The sequence below is a fragment of the Pinus tabuliformis genome, chromosome J (assembly GCF_031772625.1).
Source record: "Pinus tabuliformis cultivar Carrire ecotype Pingquan chromosome J, CPIR1, whole genome shotgun sequence".
NCBI lineage: Eukaryota > Viridiplantae > Streptophyta > Pinopsida > Pinales > Pinaceae > Pinus > Pinus tabuliformis.
The window spans coordinates 1,181,166,692-1,181,174,492 of record NC_142295.1 but is presented as its reverse complement, the minus strand read 5'-3'; positions in this window follow the sequence as shown (position 1 = coordinate 1,181,174,492).

The window sequence follows — 7,801 nt, the reverse complement described above, 5'->3', positions numbered from 1 at the left end:
GATCTTCTCGCTCTTTCAACAATTGTTGTACTTCTGATGCTTTGTCAATAGTCACAGAGGCATACGCTCCTGTGATCTGAGATAGTTTGGTGAGGTTTTCAATCAGATCACTGGCGGGATCTTTCCATAAGACGTCTAATTTCTCAGCATCCTGAGAGTGTGTATTTTCTAACTTCCTCTTCTTTCTCTGTCTTCTTACCACTGCTTTATGCTGGGGACTATAAAATATGTCCAGAGGGGGAATTTCTTCTACATTAAGTAGAAGCTCAGAAGACGGAGCGATAGGAATATGCTCTGTTTCTGAGACATGGCTGACTATGGTTGGGACCACTTCCTGTACTACCTGTATATTGCTTACAGGTGTTTTTGGGGCTTGTCCTTCAAGATTGATCAGTTCGTTGAAGGTTTCCCATTCCTTATCTAATTCTGTCGTGACGGGTGGTGCTTCAATGACGAGAGGGGGAGGATCTCTTTGCGGGGAGGCGATAACCTGTTGTTGTGGAAGTTCCATTAACTGAGTGGTGTCCTTAGCTGACTCTGCGATCCTATCTTGGTCGTTTCCGGATATTTTAGAATGTTCAGGCATTTCTTGTACAGACTTAGACTTAGATCCATTAGTGCTTGAATTCCCACTGAGGCTAACGCTTGGAGTCGATTCTCTGGCAGACAGTCGCAGCTTTTCTAGAGGAACACTGGCTAGTCTTCTTTCCCTGTATACCATGAATTTTTGAAGGTCTTCTGGAGACAATTGCAATTGGGCTTCCCGCAAAATTTCTTGAAGTGAGATTTTATTTTGGAATATATCATCAAATAAATCCTTTTTCCCAAAGAACACTTTTATCTTGACTGTAGTTGTGAAATTCTGGGCAACCTCATTTGGGTCAAATGGTCTTCCCGAGAATTTAAATAATTGTAGACCCATCATATTCTGTACTTCAGTGACAGTGTGACCTACATCGAACAGCGAAAAGGCCCCACAAGCCACAGGACACTGTGGCCATATAGCCTTCTTTTTGTCCTTTAGGTCTTTAGTTAGGCCGCCTTCTGAACAGGTTTGATATGTAATTTCTCGAGCTAGGAGCTTATCAAGGATATACAAAGGTAGAAGATGAGGGGGTACAGTACTTCCAAAAACTCTAACATAAGTAAACAGTTCTTCTTCGAACCATCTTGCGATGGGGAGGATATCTATCTGTGCTTCAGGCGAGCACCTCGGGGGTTCTTTATCATACAACATTCTATACAAGGGCAGCATGAGTCCTTGACAAATCTGGTAGAAATATGGAGTGAACTGAGAATCCCACAATATCTTATGGTAGACATGGATAGGTAAAGGGTCTTGAGTTGTCCACTTCCAACCCATAACAGTGAATTTAGACACATAACATATTGAATCCATAACATATGCGACTAGGTAAAAAGGAGGATAAATCCTTTAAGAAGTAGATCTTTTGGACCGGTAACTGACAATAGCCATGATTAAGTTATCAGATAGAATCTTGGCCCAATCTACAATAGTGGCATTTGTGGCAGCATCTAGTAATGGTAACCATTCAGATGAAAATTTGTTGATATCTGGCATTCCAAATAATCTACAGAGCATGGCAGCAACAAAACAATATGGGGAGGTAAGGGAACCAGTACTGTACATACCGTGTTTATCTTTCTTGAGCGGTTCATCTTTTCTGGACCAATCTTTGGTGGTCTCCGACAGGTTCGGGTTCTCCTCCACAAATTTTTCTATGAATTGCGTATTATAGGTTGCCTGAGGTTCAGGCAGATGATACATAAGCTTTAAATCCTGCGCAGCGAATGACCCGATGAGCCCTTGACCATGAATCTTGAACTGTCTATTTTTCATTTCTGCGCTATCAAGTATCCACTTGATCATGTCTGTATATGGGAGAATTTTGGGCCTCGCTGTTATCCGATGTAAGAATGAGCATGCTAGATCTTCTAGGGATGCTTCGGAAGAACCCTGTGAGCCCGCGACAGCAGTAACCTTCATCACTCTGGGATTCTCTTCTTCGAGTAGTTTGTACATGCCTTCCCATGTTGATATTCTTGCGACTCTGTTACAGGCTGTGTCTATATATAAAGGTGCCATTTCCTTCACTTCGGAGCTCTGAGCCTTATTTTTCTTCCCCATTTCAACCTGCGTATTGCCTTGGATCATCCTCCGTTCTTCGTTCCTACAATTCACAATTAAAATGGAAATGAATGACTCGGACGGGTGATGGGAGAGTTCTTAATGTCGCAGACATACCAAATACACCACCTTACGTGAAGTGATTCTTTTAAAATCACGCGTCCACATTTTATTAATAACTGGCAACTAACTCCTGTATTAGCATTTAAAGCGCATAATTATGTGTCAGCTTATGGCAAGTGGCTTTTCTTGAATATTGTGCCCGAACGATCTGCGATGGAGCGATTTTGCGATTTGCTTCGCAACATCGCAGATCGCAACATCGTAATATCGTAAAATCGCACAAATGTAATATCGCAACGCTGGTGTAGCTTGACATCGCAACCATCGCTATATCGCGATATCGCAATATCGCAGATCGCAGAAGTTTATGTATGACAAATTTATTTAACCTGTTTTCCTGCGATATGCGATCTTGCGATCGGCGTCATCGCAAATCGGTAAATTTTGAAGTTTTTCTTATAAGGTTTGCTTATTGTGACGCGATAGTTGCTTTAATACCATAATCTCGCACATGCCGGGATTGTACTTGTATGGTGGGGTCCTACTACCATTTATACGATGCGTTTTAAAGATTTCTTCCTCATCATAAACTTTAGGTTTTAAGTATTCGAAGGAGTTTCCTAAGCTTATGATGGTAACTTTATTTTGAGGAAAAGAAAGCTAAGCCCTACTCTTGCTTTTCCTAAATTTTAACTAAGGGTCCCCACACATTTAGTATTTTGGATAACACTTAAATGAAAATGGGGGGGGGGGTTGTTGTTGGTCACAACAAGTTCTTGACTTTCCACCAGGGAAAGCCATCCCCAAGTGGAGCCACTGTTATGTTCCTATACCAATAGGTGTCATATATCATGATTGACTTGGTTTAGCTCTAAAATATGTACATACCTTTTCTTTCTGCAAATGTTTTCCATATTTGTAAAAAATCAAAATTCTAAAAAATGTAAAGAGGGTATGCCCTAAAAGAAAAATCAAGGGGCAAAAAGAATGAAAAGGTTAGAAAAATAAAAAATGAACCCCAAGAAAAATAAAAAGACCATGAAAGTGTGCAAGTCAAAATGCCACTACTATTTCACTTTTTGTACAATAATGATTGTCTGCAACTTGTTACTTATGCCACAATCCATGGTAACCAAATAGTTTAATCTTGGTTATTCCATGTTTTGAATTTTATGCTTAGAGATAGAGAATAAAATCTGACCAAACTGTTTAATCTTGACATATAAGTAGATATGGTAGAGTAAATAAAAGGAGCTCAACAGTTTAATTTGAGCCCTTGGATGTAATAAGGTTAGACTTAGTTAGAATACCATTGTAAAAAAAAGAAAAGTTTTTGATAAGGGTTTGCCAGTTTAAGTGCACCCTAATAAAAGAAGAAAAAATGGTAGGATAAGTAGGTAGGGTAAGTAAATGAATGGTTGCAGAATTATGTATGATGAATGATTATCCAGATATCAAGTCATATACTTTCATCATCAAAAGCAATTAAAGATATGGATGACAATGAAAACATTTACATCATAGACAAAAGTCAAACTAATTAATCTCCTCACTCATCTTTTCCCTAAATTTTAATAATTTCCCATAAGTACTAAAGGCATCAACAACCTGACAGTTAAAGGGGCTCAGAGCATTTCTCTGACTTTTGGAGGGACTGGACCCTCGACCCAATAACTTGTAAGGCCTAAGTGCTAAAACCCCTTCATCAAAAGTCAACCCCTTCATAATTCAGTCATTCCTTCAAATCCTTTTCCTAAGGTAAAATCACTCTTTTACTTAGGAAATGTAAAGGTTATTTACAAAAACCCCCCAAACACATTTTAGCCTAAGTCATAATGTTGGATGATGAATGTATTTTCGGAAACATTTACTTAGCGCATTTTATTTTTCCATGGTCATATTAACTCTTAATTCTTATTATTTATTTAACTCTCGAAACAACTTACCCTTTCTCGTATTATTAATAAAAATCCCAAATTAATAAATATCCCCTCCCATGGTTTGAAAAATAAACCATAAGTAAAGTTAATTAAGTTGGATTAATTAATCGAACCACAATTAATTAAGATCCAAAACCCCTCGACACTTTAAAAAAGGGATTAATTAATCACCTGGATTAATTAATAACCTCCTCGCTAATTACATCGCCCCCGATATAACTAAAGACATTTTAATTACAATCGGGCCCAACCATTAACCCTCCACCACTTACCGATGTCGACTACCATCCAATCAGCCTTCCCAGATCTGATGGCTATCACACACATTGTGCGGGCCTTTTGGTCGAACATTAAATGCGTGATGTAAGCGGTTTTTGACTTTTCGTCTATGCTATGTGTCAGCCAATCTGTGGCATTGCGCGACCCTCCTCCAAAACCACCAGTCTCCCAAAAGTTATGCGATGAAAACCATTACCGCTCTGTTATAGACATTTTTGTACCTTACAGCATGAAGCATGAAATGTCAATAATCTGAGGGATCCAAAGTCCCTAAACATGTTGTTCCTACCCCTAGAGGAACAAGGTCAGCAAACCACAGCACTGAAAATCAGTTCTCCACCTGAAAACACTCAAAAACAAGCTAATTCTGGATCATGTCAGCTGCTCCACTGAGCATCTGCGCTGAATGTCAACTGCTCCACTCTGTACCTGCGCTGAATGTCAAATCTAATGAAGGCTACCTGCGCTGGGCGAGATTGGCCAAGTGGCGCAGTCATTCTGCAAGGTGTCAAATGCCCAGGAAGCTTCCAAAATGACACCTAGATCAAGGAATTCGCCTTGTGATGAGTAAGAGGATCTAGATCTCCAAGTGGAAGCAAGAAACTCCAAGTGGACTCAAGAACTGAAGAATAACTAAAGTGGGAGAGGACACTAGTCAGCTCTCAAGCTGACTCATCCTTTCTCCAAAACCCTATATATAGATCTCTCTCATGAGGTCTAGGGAGGCTGGAATCTTGTGAATGTAAGGAAGTGCTGTTGGTTTGTGCATAGAACTATTGGGTGATTTGCTTGAAGGAGGTGAAGAGGAGATTTCTTTCTGCTGGGAGGTGTTGCTGGATTGGGCCTCTTATGGTTGTAACACTCTCGGAACTTTACTTCTTCCATTAATAAAGCATTTGAGGTTCTTCTATATGCATGTGTCTCTGTGGCGTATTGATGCTTGTATATTTGATTTATTCTAATCCTTGAATCAATTATGGATGTATGCTTCTTGTAGTTTCCTTTTCTTGTGCTTTTGCAGGATCTTTGTGTAGCTGGGCCAGTGAAAGAGCAAGGAGTTGGGAGCGAGCAGCAAAGAGGGAAGATTGGATCAATCATTAAGCGGAAGATAACGGTTAGTGGATGTCTTTCTCCTCTCTCTTACATCTCATAAAGAAGTAATCTCGAATAGCTTTGCATTCGGTTGTTGCTGAGGTACTATCACCCTTAGAGTGGGATAGGGTCATTTCGTATTGGATACTTTTCCCAACAACACGCTCCCATTTACCACCTCGGCATATGAAAAATTGTCCAATGTTCATTCAAAGCTTACCCGCCAATATCAACCATCTACCCGTTTAAACACGAAAACCCTAGTTTTGCTCGTTTTTCACCTGATTGTGCAGTAAAACCCTATGTAACCCATCTGCGCCACCTGAAGCCTCTGTTAACTGATTCAAGCATGGTTTACCTCCCAAAAAGCACTATGGACTCACTCCACAGACCTCTCAAGCTCAAATGAAACCTTTTCGACCTCCCCTGCAAACCAATGCTTTCTTAACAGTTTGTTTTGTTTTACAGGTGATCAGAAGACCACAGCCTTGGATAAACAGTCTTAATACTAGTCATAAGACCTGTTTACTCCAAGATTGTTATCAAATCTATTCAAACAGAGATGGAAAATAAAACATACAGTTAAAAGACGAGCAGAGGAAACATGAAATTAAAAGATTTCCTGTTGAAATAAACAGTGAAAAACCTAAAATATACAGTGAAGGTAAAAGGACACAACAAATAACAGTCAAAGTGTATCAGGGTTAAAGAGTATCAGATTGAAGACCAAGTCAAGTAAATCAGCTAGCATGAAGATAAACAGCAGGGAAGACAGTTACAAAGCAGAGCATACAAATTCATGTCAAAGTGAAGACAGATGAAAAAACAAAACAATAAAAGTAAAACAGTAAAAGTAAACTTGGATGCAGTAAGGGTTAAATAGAGATGAAAACACTTTCACCATCAACATGAAGTTTATCCAAAGTAAAGGTGAAAAAACGGTTAAAACAAATTTGAGGTTAAAAGATGAAATCAGAGCAGAAGTGGTACATTCTTCAGAAATTTCCTGTTTAATTCATAGTTTTACAAAAACTATTGTGACCAATCCAATATTTATTTTGAAAACCTGGATGAGGTTTTTTTTCCTAAAAGGCTAATCTACAAAAACCTCTCTCACTTTTTAAACAAGTATCTCTAAAAGGGGGATAAATACATGTCTTCACAACCTATTTTTTAGTTTGTGCAAAGTCCTGTTTTTGACATTTTTTTGCAGAGAATATTGTGAACATTTGGAGCTGAATTTTGGGAAACGACGGGAGGTTTATCTCAAAAACATTCTTATCTACAATAACCTCTTTCACTTTTTACATATATATCTCGGATTGAGATATACAAGCGTATCATTGGACCCTAAGTTTGCAGAATTTCTGGGGCAGAATGCACAAAGGAAGGATGCAGTTAATGACTAGAATGCCTCATCATCAACTAAGAGTTGCTATCAAATTCAATTTTCTCTTCTTTGTCACCATAAATCCATAAAAGTAGTTCCAAATAGATTCATTAGTTTTGAATGTCCTTTATTCAAGTTCTATTATTGTAAAACAATTTGAGATATTTGTAAACCAATCTTGATATTTTTTTCAAGATATTTCAGTTTAGAATTTGTATAAATGCTTCTTCATTTGAAGTATTTTGGGCGGATTCTATAACATCTCTGTAAATCCATGTTGTAAAGTTAAGAAAGCTGTTGTAATCAAATCTGGATTTTTTTCTGGAAAAGGAATGAAAGTTGAGGATATTTCATCAGATTCTCGTGCAGTATAATTGCAAATAAGTATTCTATCCTTGTGATTTTATGTGTTTTCTATATGTTTCAATGTTTCATGCATCTGAAATCTAAATGGTATATAGTCAAAGTATCTCGGAATTAGCTTTCTCACTCTCTGCTATCAACATTCTACCATTTATATGTTTTCTTCTAAACTATTTTGATAAAGGAATTCTTAATTGTACCTCTATCCCTGTAGTTTTCTCTAATAAGTCCCTGGTATAGGATTCTTAATTGCCTTATGCTGGTTGACCTATTTTCCATTCCTCTTTCTAATCCTAACTTGAGGATTCTTAATTTCCCTCTAGCTTGAGAAGAAATATCATCCATTTAAGCCCCATAGTTTGTTTTTATTCTGTTATCTCACCTGTTGAAATCCTACCTCAGCAATTTGACTTATTCCAGTGAACAATCCCTGTTTGACTCCATAGCCCAATGGCCTGAAGCCTAGTTTGCCCATTTGTTTCAAAATTCCACCAATCTCAAACAAAACAACCTTGAACATTTATA